The following is a 13,771-nucleotide window of genomic DNA, read 5'->3' on the forward strand; positions in this document are numbered from 1 at the left end:
CCTCATCTGTAAAATGGGGATTAAGACTGTGAGCCCCACGTGGGACAACCTAATCACCTTGTATCCCCCCAGCGCTTAGAACAGTGCTTTGCACATAGTAAGCGCTTAACAAATGCTGTCATTATTATTATTATTATTATTATATGCCAAGAACCGTATTAAGCATCGGGGCAGATAAACGCAAATCAGGTTGGACCCTGTCCCTTTCCCTGTGAGCCCTATGTGGGACAGGGGCTGTGTCTGACCCGATTTGCTTGCACCTTACCCCAGCGCTTAGCACAGTGTTCTGCTCACTGTAAGTGCTCCATAGATGCCATCAATAGATTGATTAATTAATTAAGCAGAGAAGGTCTTGAAGATGCTTTTTCCTGCCAGAATCTGGAGGACTCTAGATCTCGTCTCCCCCTCTATACTGTAAACTTGTGGGCAGCGAATGTACCTGTTTATTGTTATAGCATACTCTTTAGTTTAGTGCTTTGCACGCCGAAAATGCTCAATAAATACAATCGATTGATTGATTGACTGTTTAATAGATCCTTTGTTTCTAGTTGCCTTCCACTCGTATGGTGGGGGCTCAGAAGCTCACCTCCTCCAGGAGGCCTTCCCAGACTACGCCCCGCTTTTCCTCTGCTCCTCCTCCTCTCCCCATCACCCCGACTCCCTCCCTCTGCTCTACTCCCCTCCCCGCCCCACAGCACTTGCATATATATGTACATATTTATTATTCTATTTTATTAATATATATATATAATTCTATTTATTCATATTGATGCTAGAGTTGCCTGTTTACTTGTTTTGATCTCTGCCTCCCCCCTTCTAGACTGTGAGCCCGTTGTTGGGCAGGGATTGTCTCTCTTTGTTGCTAAATTGTACTTTCCAGGTGCTTAGTACAGTGCTTTGCACCAGTAAGTGCTTAATAAATACGATTCAATGAAGGAATGAAATGGTGCTACCCAAAAAAGGGTGTGTGTCTGTGTGTGTGTCTGCAGCGGCTGGGATCCGGCGTTTCATCTGAGAAGCAGCAGAGCTCAGTGGAAAAGAGCACGGGCTTTGGAGTCATCATCATCATCAATCGTATTTATTGAGCGCTTACTGTGTGCAGAGCACTGTACTAAGCGCTTGGGAAGTACAAGTTGGCAACATATAGAGACAGTCTGTACCCAACAGTGGGCTCACAGTCCAAAAGGGCTCACAGTCTAAAAGATTCAAATCCCGACTCTGCTCATTGTCAGCTGTGTGACTTTGGGCAAGCCACTTCACTTCTCTGGGCCTCAGTTCCCTCATCTGGAAAATGGGGATTAAGACTGTGAGCCCCCCACCCGTGGGACAACCTGATCACGTTGTAAATTCCCCAGGGCTTAGAACAGCGCTTTGCACAGAGTAAGCGCTTGATAAATGCCATCATCATTATTATTCTTAGGCGCCTACCCTGTGCAGAGCACTGTACTAAGCGCTGGGCAGCAATAAAGAAAGAACAGTGCAGAGAGAGACCATCCTTTCCCACAGAGAGCTGTGGGAGGGATGGGGGGAGGCTGACAGCAGAGCAAATCGTGAGGCAAGCGATCACCTGCAATTTAAAGGGAGACTCAGATGGGAAATCAATCAATCAATCAATCAATCATATTTATTGAGCGCTTACTATGTGCAGAGCACTGTACTAAGCGCCTGGGAAATACAAATTGGCAACATATAGAGACAGTCCCTACCCAACATTGGGCTCACCGTCTGAAAGGGGGAGACAGAGAAAAAAAAAACAAAAAACCAAACATACTAACAAAATAAAATAGAATAGATATGTACAAGTAAAATAAATAAATAGAGTAATAAATCTGTACAAGCATATATATATATATATATCCCACAGCACCTGTATATATGTATATACATATTCATTACTCTATTTTACTTGTACATATCTATTCTATTTATTTTATTTTGTTGGTATGTTTGCTTTTGTTCTCTGCCTCCCCCTTTTAGACTGTGAGCCCACGGTTGGGTAGGGACTGTCTCTATATGTTGCCAATTTGTACTTCCCAAGCGCTTAGTACAGTGCTCTGCACATAGTAAGCGCTCAATAAACACGACTGATGATGATACACAGGTGCTGTGGGGAAGGGAAGGAGGTAAGATGGGGGGGATGGGGAGGGGGAGAGGAAGGAAGGGGCTCAGTCTGGGAAGGCCTCCTGGAGGAGGTGAGCTCTCAGCAGGGATTTGAAGGGAGGAAGAGAGCTAGGAAAGAGGAAGGGTTGGGTTGCTGTGCAAAGCGCTGCGTCCGTCCCCGAGCAATTAGGCTTCGCCGCTGGAATGACAATCAATCAATCAATCAATCGTATTTATTGAGCGCTTACTATGTGCAGAGCACTGTACTAAGCGCTTGGGAAGTACAAATTGGCAACACATAGAGACGGTCCCTACCCAACAGTGGGCTCACAGTCTAAAAGGGGGAGACAGAGAACAGAACCAAACATACCAACAAAATAAAATGAATAGGATAGAAATGTACAAGTAAGATAAATAAATAAATAATTTCCTCGTACAATGTCCTCGTAAGAGCAGGGGAGGAGCGACGACTATTTATACGGCTGCCAAAAGGGCTGGGGAGGGAGCCGGTCCTCAAGCCACCCTGGAGAGCTTTGCGGCCCTCCACAAAGCCCCCCGACAGCTACAAGGGAACGCAACCCTTCGCGCAAGGTAGGTGTCAGGGGCGGCCTGGAAAATCCCTCTTTTCCCTCCCTTAAAGGGGAAAAAAAAATTAAACCCAACCCCAGACACCCGGCTGCATTGGCAGCTTCACCCTTCCCTTTTGGGGGTGGAGGGGGGAGTTCAAAGCATCCCCCACCCCAATCGACCGATCGGTGATTGCCAGCTTGTCCTTCCCAAGCGCTTAGTACAGTGCTCTGCACGCAGTAAGCGCTCAATCAATACGATTGGTTGATTGATTGGTATGTAGTGAGCGCTTGCACTGTGCGGGACGCTGTGCTGAGCGCTCGTGGCTTAGAGGAAAGAGCCCGGGCTTGGGAGTCAGAGGTCGTGGGTTCTAATCCCGCTTGGCAGCTGGATGACTTTGGGCAAGTCACTTCACTTCTAGACTTCTTCACTTCCCTTTTAGACTGGGAGCCCACTGTTGGGTAGGGACCGTCTCTATATGTTGCCAACTTGGACTTCCCAAGCGCTTAGTACAGTGCTCTGCACACAGTAAGCGCTCAATAAATACGATTGATTGATTGATTGATTGATTGATTCTCCGGGACTGTGAGCCCACTGTTGGGTAGGGACTGTCTCTATATGTTGCCAACTTGGACTTCCCAAGCGCTTAGTACAGTGCTCTGCACACAGTAAGCGCTCAATAAATACGATTGATTGATTGATTGATTGATTGATTCTCCGGGACTGTGAGCCCACTGTTGGGTAGGGACTGTCTCTATATGTTGCCAACTTGGACTTCCCAAGCGCTTAGTACAGTGCTCTGCACACAGTAAGCGCTCAATAAATACGATTGATTGATTGATTGATTCTCCGGGACTGTGAGCCCACTGTTGGGTAGGGACTGTCTCTATATGTTGCCAACTTGGACTTCCCAAGCGCTTAGTACAGTGCTCTGCACACAGTAAGCGCTCAATAAATACGATTGATTGATTGATTGATTCTCCGGGACTGTGAGCCCACTGTTGGGTAGGGACTGTCTCTATATGTTGCCAATTTGTACTTCCCAAGCGCTTAGTACAGTGCTCTGCACATAGTAAGCTCTCAATAAATACGATTGATGATCTGTAAAATGGGTCAGTCCCCCCATCTGTAAAATGGGGATTAAGACTGTGGGACAGCGTGGGACGATCTAATTACCTTCTGTCTCCCCCAGCGCTTAGAACAGTGCTTGACGCATAGTAAGCGCTTACAAATACCAGGATTATTATTATTATTACTAGAGAAGCAGCGTGGCTCAACGGAAAGAGCCCGGGCTTTGGAGTCGGAGGTCATGGGTTCAAATCCCGGCTCTGCCACTTCGCTGTGTGACTTTGGGCAGGTCACTTAACTTCTCCGGGCCTCAGTTGCCTCATCTGTAAAATAGAGATTAAGACTGGGAGCCCCCCGTGGGACAAACTGATCACCTTGTATCCTCCCCAGCGCTTAGAACAATGCTTTGCACATAGTAAGTGCTTAACAAATGCCAATATTATTATTATTATTATTATTATTATTATTATTAAACAGAATGGGCTGACACGTCCCCCTGCTGTGCCTCCACTTGGCTTTCTGAGAATGAAGTGCCGATGAAGGGCTTGTGCTTGGAAAGCCCCGGGGAGGGAAAGAAATCGACGCCTGCCTAACCCCATCATCTTGTAGCTTCCCCAGCGCTTAGCACAGTGCTTGGCACCTAGTAGGTGCCGAACAAACGCCAATATTCTTGTGAACTTTTTAGAGAGCGCCCCGTGGAACTGAATCTGCGGGTGGAAAAGGAGCCTGGGGTTTAGTGGGGGCCGCTGGAAAAGTTTTTATTCTGTTCTTTTGCCCTGATTTTCTGGAGAGGGAATGTAGTTAATGCCTAAAACGGGTTTCCAAATGATTTCAGACGAGGCAACCCTTTGAAAAGCCCCAACCGTGGAGATCTTTAAGGTGTGCTACTTTTTTTTTTATAATTGTAGGGAATCAGCGATGATCCCACCTCTAATTGTGGGCATTCAAACATTCCTGCAATACCACCCAGCACTTACGAGGCCCTGGCCCCCTAAACATCGCATTCCAAGGAAAACTTAGGCTGATTCCTGATGAGAATTGGTTTTTTTAGGAGTTACAAAACCTTCATTATACAATGGGCTGTCGCTTTCGCTTTCTTTATCACTTAGTCATCCTGGCCCAGACTCTAATGAACGCTGGCTGCTGAACTCTTTTAAAAGGAGATACATTTTCGCTTCTGGCTTCTGGCCCCACTTGGGTTTTTGTGGATTTTTGGAATAGGTGTCCCTGTCCCATGGGGGCACTTCTGGGATAAAAAGACCAGTAAAAATGCCCAACTTCTGAAAATACTCAACTTCATAGGCCACCCTGAAAAGGTAGACCGATTGTATGTTTAACTGCCAAATACCAACTAACATATGGAAATTGCTTCCGTGGCCTAATGGAAGGAGCATGGGCATCACAGCCAGAGGACCTGGGTTCTAGTCCTGGCACTGCTCCTTTTCTACTGCATGACCTTGGACAAGTCACTTCACTTCTCTGAGCCTCAGTTTCCTCACTTATACAATGGGGACCCAGGATCTGTTCTCCCTTAGACTGTGAGCTTCATGTAAGACAGGGACTATGTCCAGTATTCTTATATTGTATCTACCCCAGGGCTTAGTACAATGCTTGGTTTAATAAGTGCTTAATAAATACCGAGGCTGTTAGTTTTCTTGGTGAGGATGAAGGAGGAGAAGAAACCAGCCTGAGTCAATACTCCTGGTGAATTCTCCAGTTCTAGGAGGGTTACAGGATACTGCAAAAAACTCTCAGTATTATTCATTTAGCTTTCTTAACCTCACTGCTTGCTTTTGTAGGTGCCACATGCTTTAACTGTTCCAGAACAATAATGGCATTACTGTTCCAAAACAATAATGGCATTAAAACATGGAACAGACAGACTCACAATCCCCATGTGAGGGGATGGCATTGCAACACTCAATACAATCATTCCCCATATGCCACAACCCCTTAGGCCTATTACCAATTGTAGTATTTGCTGAGCGCTTACTATGTGTCCGGCAGTGTACTAAGCACAGGGTTGGATACGATACAAGCCAGTTGGACACAGTCCCTTTACTGCATGGGCCTCGTGGTCTAAGAGGGAGAGCAGATATTTAATCCCTATTGGAAAGTGAGGTGTGAATCAAGTGACTTGCCCAAGGTCGTACAACAGACAAGTGATGAAGCTGAGATTAGAACCCAGGTCTTCTGACTCTCAGATTCATGCTCTTTCCACTAGGCTAGGCTGCTTCCTTACCTGACCAGTCTAGCATTTTATGGAGTTTAGGGCGGAGGGGAAAAAAATCTTGGCCTCAGAAGTAGCCTGGTTAACTGGGATTAATCAGCATCGAAAGCAGGAACACGTACATCCAGACGGTCCAGTATAAAAAGTATGTGTAACACCCGTGAAACAGCCAGAATGGAGATTTAAAAAGCGTTGTCAAAGTCCAACTCTTCTCCAGATTGACTAAATTTCAGACTCCAACAGTGGAGATGCAGCAAAGGGAATCAAACCCCTCCAGACTAACTAGCCTTCAGACTCCAACCCTGGAGATGCAGCGAAGGGAATCAAACACTGCCTGCCCATTTACCCAGCGTTTTACAAATATTTACAGTCATCTGTGCCAAATATCTTTGTGCTGATCCGCTGAGAACATTCCCAGTGTTCAATAGCTCCTTTCTCATGAATGGCTTCAGTTCTTTGGGAGTGCAGTGGCTACTGCTTGGTAGGCAAATAGGTCAGCAAGAAAAATGCTGCTTGAAAAAAAAATCAACTGTCTCCAATCTCAGGTTGTACATCAAGTAAAGAGCCTTTTGGGAGAGAAGGGTTCTTTTAATTTATGACCGTTTGAATCTTGGGAGAAGCTTCACTCTGTAAAAAGTTTCCCCTTTTTCTCCAGGAGAGACTGTTGTTTTTTCAAACTTCCACTCCCTGCACCATAGAATAGGGTCATTATTTAGGTGAGAACCTTTAGGAACACAGATGCATTATTAAAAGCTGAGTCAGTAGTGGCTTAGTTTTTGTTTTTTTCAATCTTGGCTTGTGGAAGAAGGAACATAACCTAGTGGAAAAAGCAGGAGCCTAGGAGTCAGAGAACCTGAGGTCTAATCTTGGCTCCACCACTTTCCTGCTGTGTGACTTGGGCAAGTCACTTCATTTCTCTGTGACTCAGTTTCCTCATCTCCTGCTCTCCCCTTTGGACCAGGAGGCCTGTGTGGGACAGGGACTGAGGCCAATCTGATTATTTTGTAATGCTTGGTTATTATTATTGTTGTTAATTACTATTATTATTATGGATTCTTCTGGCCATATGTCATGACATTCTTGTCCCACTCAGCGGAGATCTCTGTGTAAGACCTCTAGTCTGCAGGCTTGTTGAGGGCAGGGAATTTGTCTACCAACTCTCTTGTCCTCTCCCAAGTACTTAGTCCAATGCTGTGAACACAAAAAGCACCCAATAAATACCATTGATTGATTGAGCAAAATTGAGGGGTAAAAAATCGAAAGCTCCTTGAGGGCAGGGATCATGTTTACCAACTCTCTTGTGCTCATCCAGGGGCTTAGTACAGTTCTTTCTTTTCAGAGTAAGCACTCAATAAGTATTCTTGATTGATGACTTTTTTATGGTATTGATTAAATGCTTACTATGTGCCAGACACTGTACTAAGCACTGGGGTAGATACAAGATAATCAGGTTGGACACAGTCCGTGTCCCACATGGGGCTCACATTCTTATTCTCCATTTTCCAGATGAAGTAATTGAGGCAAAGAGCAGTGACGTGACTTGCCCATGGTCACACAGCAGGCAAATGGCAGAGCTGGGAGTAGAGCCTAGGTCCTTCTGATTCCCAGGCCCACGCTGTCTTCTTTCTTGCTCTCAAGCAAGGATTTCATTGCTTGAGTCATTTTAAATTCAGATGATAGTGGGATACCAAGAGCTCTACATCTGTTCATCATGCTTTAAAATATCCAAATAGAATTAGGGAAAATCTCAGGTCACTCATATTTTCAGCTTGAACAGCCCTGATGATGGTGTGGTGGTATTTAAGCACTTACTATGTGCCAAGCACTGTTCTAAGTGCTGGGATAGATACAAGGTAATCAGGTTGTCCCACGTGGGGCTCAAAGTCTTAATTCCCATTTTACAGATGAGGTAATTTAGGGACAGAGAAGTAAAGTGACTTGGCCAAAGTCACACAGCTAAGTGGCAGAGCCAGGATTAGAACCCATGACCTCTGACTCCCAAACCCATGCTCTTTCCACTAAGCCACGCTGCTCCTCCATGTCCAAGAACATCACAGAAATAGAGCCCATGGGGGTTATATATTCCATATATAATCTGAGAGTCAGAAGGACCTGGGTTCCAATCTCATCTCCTGCTTGTCTACCTTGTGACCTTGGGCAAGTCACTTGTCTTCTCTGTGTTCCTCAGTTACCTCATCTGTAAAATGGGAATTAAGACTGGGAGCCCCCTATGGGACCTGGACCTGATTGGCTTGTGTCTATCCCAGCACTTAATAAGGTGCCAGACATAGTAAACACTTTACAAACACCATTAAAAAAAACCCCAAACAAGCAAACCAAAAACAATAGGAACATGTGGTCCCCTAACTGGGTTATCAGATCAGAGGTATGGGCTTCTGCTAAATTGCATGGCTGAATACACAGAACTTCTAGCTTCTCTATTGAAGGGAGGGTGAGTTCCATCATGGGGCTATAAACTTGGCCATTTTCACATGTGCACTGCACTGCTAAATTCACCTGCATTTCATCAAAAAGGGAGAACTGAACGCGATGTATCCTGAACACTCTCCCTGTCACATTACTGCAACATTTTCAGAAGTGACAGCTTTCTAAAAAAATCTGGCATCCCTTCGTCAATGAAAATAACCAAGTCTCAGGCTGTTTTTACTCTAAATGGTGTGAGAAACGTTTCTCACCTTGTGATTGAGTCACTTTCCTGATGTTTTGCTTTACAAAAAAAACAACAACAAATAAGTGAACAACCTCTCCCGCAAAAAAAGCCCAACAAGCTACACAAGTAAAATTCCTGTCTCCTCAAACCTAGGGAGGGGTGCATCAGATAATAATAATAATAATAATAATAATGGTATTTGTTAAGCACTTACTATGTGCCAAGCACTGTTCTAAGCGCTGGGGGAGATACAATGTAATCAGGCTTTCCCACGTGGGACTCACAGTCTTAATCCCCATTTTACAGATGAGGTAACTGAGGCACAGAGAAGTGAAGTGACTTGCCCAAAGCCAGGTCTCATGGCTGTCATATCTGATCAAGAACCCAACGTGAAAAACATTTCTCATCACTACGATAGCGAGGATTTCTCGGTTATCTGAGTCTTTGGTTCGTTTCTTCTAGGCAGAGGGCTTTATGGGGCAGAGGGCTTGTTTTCTTTTTTACTGAGCCCTTCAAAGCCAAGAAGGTGAATGACTTGGAAAGAGGACAGAACTGAGAAGTCATCCAGGTCCACCACTTAACATGCTATGTGACTTTGAGGAGCTCACAACTTCTCCAGGCCTCGGTTGCCTGCTCTGTAAAATGGGGAAGAAATGCCTGTTCTCCCCCCTTACTTTTGTGAGCCCCATATGGGACAGGAACTGTAGCCGATCTGTTTATAGCATATCTACTCCAGGTCTTAGTACAATTCTTGGCACCAAGTAAGCTCTTTACAAATACCTCAGTTACTGTTATTATTATTATTCATACTCAGGGTTTGTCGGCTCTACTTACATTACAGTGAGTTTTCCTTAAATGAAAATAGTTTTCAGAGTCCTCGAGAAAAAAATCCAGGCCATTGAAGACCTGGAATTCCCATCAGTTTTGAACTGCACATAAATATCATTTTCCTGCTGTTATTATGCTGGGAATCAGGACTTCGACATCCAGTGGTGACATAGAGCAGGAAGATAATCAACAATGACATAGCAACCTTTCTGTTACTTTATTTCCTTTCCTGTGTTATAGCTTCCTCATTAGGAGAAACCATGCCTTAACAAAGGCAGGAGTCATTGTTCCGTACTTAGTTCAGAGAAGGCCCGAGTTGGGGCAGATTTGCAGCTAAACCGGTATTTAGAAAGGGGTTTTAATTAAAAACAAACAAAGGAAAGTTTCCAGCTTTACAGGCAGTTCTTAGAAGTTGCTGTGAGTTGGAGTTTTATATTCCTTTCACAAGGATTTGTGTATTCAACCAAGTTCTCTCATGTTATTCATGTTGTAGAGTTTTTTTGGTGTGTTTTTTTTTTGGTAAACATTTGTGATTGGAATTCAATAGCTTGATCTGGTAGATGGAGTTTTCTGAATGAAACCTCGCCTTTGTCTGTAGCTATCTGTCTGTCTCCTTCCTCCCAAGCTGATCTTGGTCATTGTGTGCCAGACAGAGGTAAGATAGATTCTCCTGGAGGGCTGTGAAAATAGTAGCCACAGCCAGACTTTTATCGAGCACGCACTGGGTGAAGTATGCTGTCCTAAGCACTGCGAAGGAGAAAGCAGAGAAATGACATCTTCCCTGACCACAAGGATTGGGGAAGGCAAATCTGAAAGCATTTGCAAACAGAGTCCTCTAGACTGTAAGCTCGTTGTGGACAGGGAACGTGTCTATTGTTGTACTCTCCCAAGAGCTTAGTACAGTGCTCTGCACACAGTAAGCACTCAGTAAATGTGATTGAATAAATGGATAATGGAAAGAATGGTTTTAAGGGAGGCAGGGGGATCGGTGAATTCAGAATAACCTTGAGCCCCAAATTGAGTGCATTGCCTGTACCCCGACCTGCTTTGAAAAGCAGCATAGCCTAGTGGAAAGGCCTGGGAAGTCAGAGGGATCTGGGTTCTAATTCCAGCTCCGCCGCTTGTCTGCTCTGTGACCTTGGGTAACTCACTTAACTTCTTTCTGCCTCCATTCCCTCTTCTGTAAAATGGGGATAAGACTGTGAGCTCCATGTGGGACCGTATCCAACCTGATTACTACCCCAGCGCTTAGTACAGTGCCTGGCACATAGTAAGCACTTCACAAACACTATTAAAAAAGAAGCTAACCCTGCTTCGGAAGCTGAGCAGATTTGCACCTGTAGCTTGGCAGTGACAGACTGAGAACACGAGGAATGACGACAAGATATAAGCGGAGCGTGAGTCATCTGCTGAAAAGGAAGTGTTTTCCAAGTGAGTGTCAAATCCCAAGGGATGACGTTTGGTTTGCCAGACGGTATTATTAGTTTTCCGGGGGCTGTGACAGGGTAAGCTTTGGTATTTGGGTCCTGATGAACCACTGGTACGTGATCACTCTCTCTTACGCACAGGAATCTGTCTAATAATGGCAGATAGGGTAGGTATGGATTAAAGACTGCTGCACAGAAAGTAGAAGTGAAAATTGTGTATTAGCAAACAGATAGAAAGTGCTGCTTTCGACCGTTGTGAAAGATTATTGTATGGAAAAAGAAAGTTGGTTAGGGATGCAAATGAAACTGAGAAAGCTGTTCGTTTTTGGGAAATGGCTGATTCTGGTCCACCCTTATAGTAAACCCTTCCTAAATTGGATTTAAGGGAGATGTAGGGAGGAGTAATCAATCAATCTTTTTTAATATCTGATTTCCCCCTGTAGACTGTATGCTCCTTGTGGGCAGGGAGCTTATTTACTAAAGCTGTAATTTTGTACTTTTCCAGTAAGTGCTCCATAAATACTGCTGATTGATTGAAATGGCACTGATGAAAGACAGGACAGTGAGACTCAAGGGGGAATGAATCCGAGTGGTTTTTAAGGCAATCTTTTAGCACTGTATATTTCTTGTGTATTCTTTCTAGTGACTCTAAGGATTCTACTTAAAGAAGAATCTAAAGAAAAGTACAAAGGACAGCTAGGTATATGGTAGACTTATAAATTTAAATCTATAAGGCCACAGGGGAGCTTAATGTGAGCAAAGAAACATGTCTAATTAATTAATGTTGGTATTTGTTAAGCGCTTACTATGGGCCAAGCACTGTTCTTAGCGCTGGGGTAGATACAAGGTAGTCAAGTTGTCCCACCTGGCCTCACAGTCTTCATCCCCATTTTACAGATGAGGTAACTGAGGCACAGAGAAGTTAAGTGGCCTGCCTAAGGTCACACAGCTGACAGGTGGCAGAGCCGGGATTAGAGCCCACGACCTCTAACTCCCAAGCCCGTGCTCTTCCCACTAAGCCACGCTGCTTCTCATAAGAGTCCAACTTTGTTATATTATACCCTCCCAAGCACTTAGTATAGTACTTTGCACACGGTAAGCACTCAGTAAATATGATTGATGGATCGATTCTTTGTGTCTGTCTTCCTTACTGGCTCTCCAATTCTTCCCCAAAGCAAATTTGTTGTTTGGTTGAAGCAGCGTGTCCTGGTGGAAAGAGCAAGAACCTTAGAGTCAGAGGAGCTGGGTTCTAATCCCGGCTCTACCATTTACCTGCTGCGTGACCATGGGCACGCCACTTGACTTCTCTGTGCCTCAGTTCCCTCATTTGCAAAATGGGGATTCAATACCTGTTCTCCCTCCTACTTAGACTGTGAGCCCCCTGTGGGACCTGATTATCTCCTTATCTACCCTAGCACTTAGTGTATAGTACTTGGCACATAGTAAGCCCTTAGCAAATACCACCATTTTAATTATTATTAGGTGTGCCATTTATCTGAACCTTCATTAAACCATGGTAGGAATTGGGGTTCCTCCTCGAGATCAAAACCGACCTGATTTTGGCAGCAGAGAGGGTAAAGGAAGGAACTACAAAGTACATTCCCCTCTCTGGATGTGCACAGATGGGGTTTGTATTCATGAGGTTTTGATGTATTTCTCAACAGGAGCGGGTAGGAATTTCAAAGGGGAAGAACTGATTAGCTGGACTTTCCCCTTCAGAAAAGAACTGAAGAAGTGAGAGAGAATCTTCCGCAGGAGGCAATGTGGTGTTGTGGAAAGAGAACGGGACTGGGAATAAGAAAACCCATCTTCTAGTCCTGGCTCTAGACTTTAGACAAGTGACTTAATCTCACTGTTGTCCCATTTTCCTCATCTGCAAAATGGGGTTCCTCTCTCTTAGACTGTAAGCCCCATGGAGGAGAGAGCTTGGGTATTATAAGTTTACGCTCTACCCCAGTGCTCAGTACAGTGCTTTGACCTAGAGTCAGTACTTAACAGAATCAATCGATTGTGTTTATTGAGCACTTACTATGTGCAGAGCAATCAATCATCAATGTTATTTATTGAGTGCTTACTAGGAGTAGAGCCCTGTACTAAAGTACAATACAACAGGATAAGCAGACACGTTCCCTACCCGTAATGAGCTTACAGTCTAGAGGGGAGCATACTGAATTAAGCACTTGGGAGCATACAGAATAACAGAGTTGGTAGACACATTCCCTGCCCACAATGAGTTTATAATCTAGAGGGGGAGACAGACATTAATATAAATAAATAGATTACCAGTAAGTACATAAGTGCTGTGGGGCTGAGGGAGGGGGAAATAAAGGGATCAAATTGGAGAGACAATAAGGTCAGTCAGTCATATTTATTGAATGCTTACGGTGTGCAGAACACTATACTAAGCGCCTGGGATAGTACAATGTAACAATAAAGACACACTCCCAGCCCAAATGAGCTTTCAGTCTAGAGGGGGAGACAGATAATAATATAAATTAGCTACTAAGGGAGTAGGAGAAGAGGAAATGAGGGCTCAGTCAGGGAAGGCCTCTTGGAGAAGATATGCCTTCAATAAGGCACAATCAACTCTTCTGTCCCTTGCTTTGACTCTCAGAGAAAATCTGAGAACACGTGAGCTTGTAGCGTTCCTCTATGTTGGGTCTAGAGACCAGTTTCTCCGGCTCTGGTCAGATGTTGGCATTCCAGCCGTTGCCCATGGATACCTACTGATCATCTGTTGGTTCTCTTCACCTCCCACCAGATAGGTTTTGGAATTCCATTTTGGGGAATTCCTGTCGGGAGGAGGGAAACAGCCCTGTCTCGTGATGGGGCTTCTTAATTTATCCCGTGACATGAAGTGCTAATTAGCAGGGTTCTGGC

At 44.6% G+C, this 13,771-nt stretch overlaps 1 protein-coding gene across 1 annotated transcript in view; it reads left to right on the plus strand.

Annotated features, from left to right (window-relative positions):
* Positions 1-2,621: 2,621 nt before the first annotated feature.
* Positions 2,622-13,771, plus strand: part of RNF144B (ring finger protein 144B) — a 51,792-nt gene continuing 40,642 nt past the window's right edge. The window contains exon 1 of the mRNA XM_038770956.1: positions 2,622-2,691. The gene's annotated coding sequence lies outside the window, so the exon portion shown is untranslated. The remainder of the gene's footprint in view (positions 2,692-13,771) is intronic.

The sequence above is a fragment of the Tachyglossus aculeatus genome, chromosome X2 (assembly GCF_015852505.1).
Source record: "Tachyglossus aculeatus isolate mTacAcu1 chromosome X2, mTacAcu1.pri, whole genome shotgun sequence".
NCBI classification, from domain to species: domain Eukaryota; kingdom Metazoa; phylum Chordata; class Mammalia; order Monotremata; family Tachyglossidae; genus Tachyglossus; species Tachyglossus aculeatus.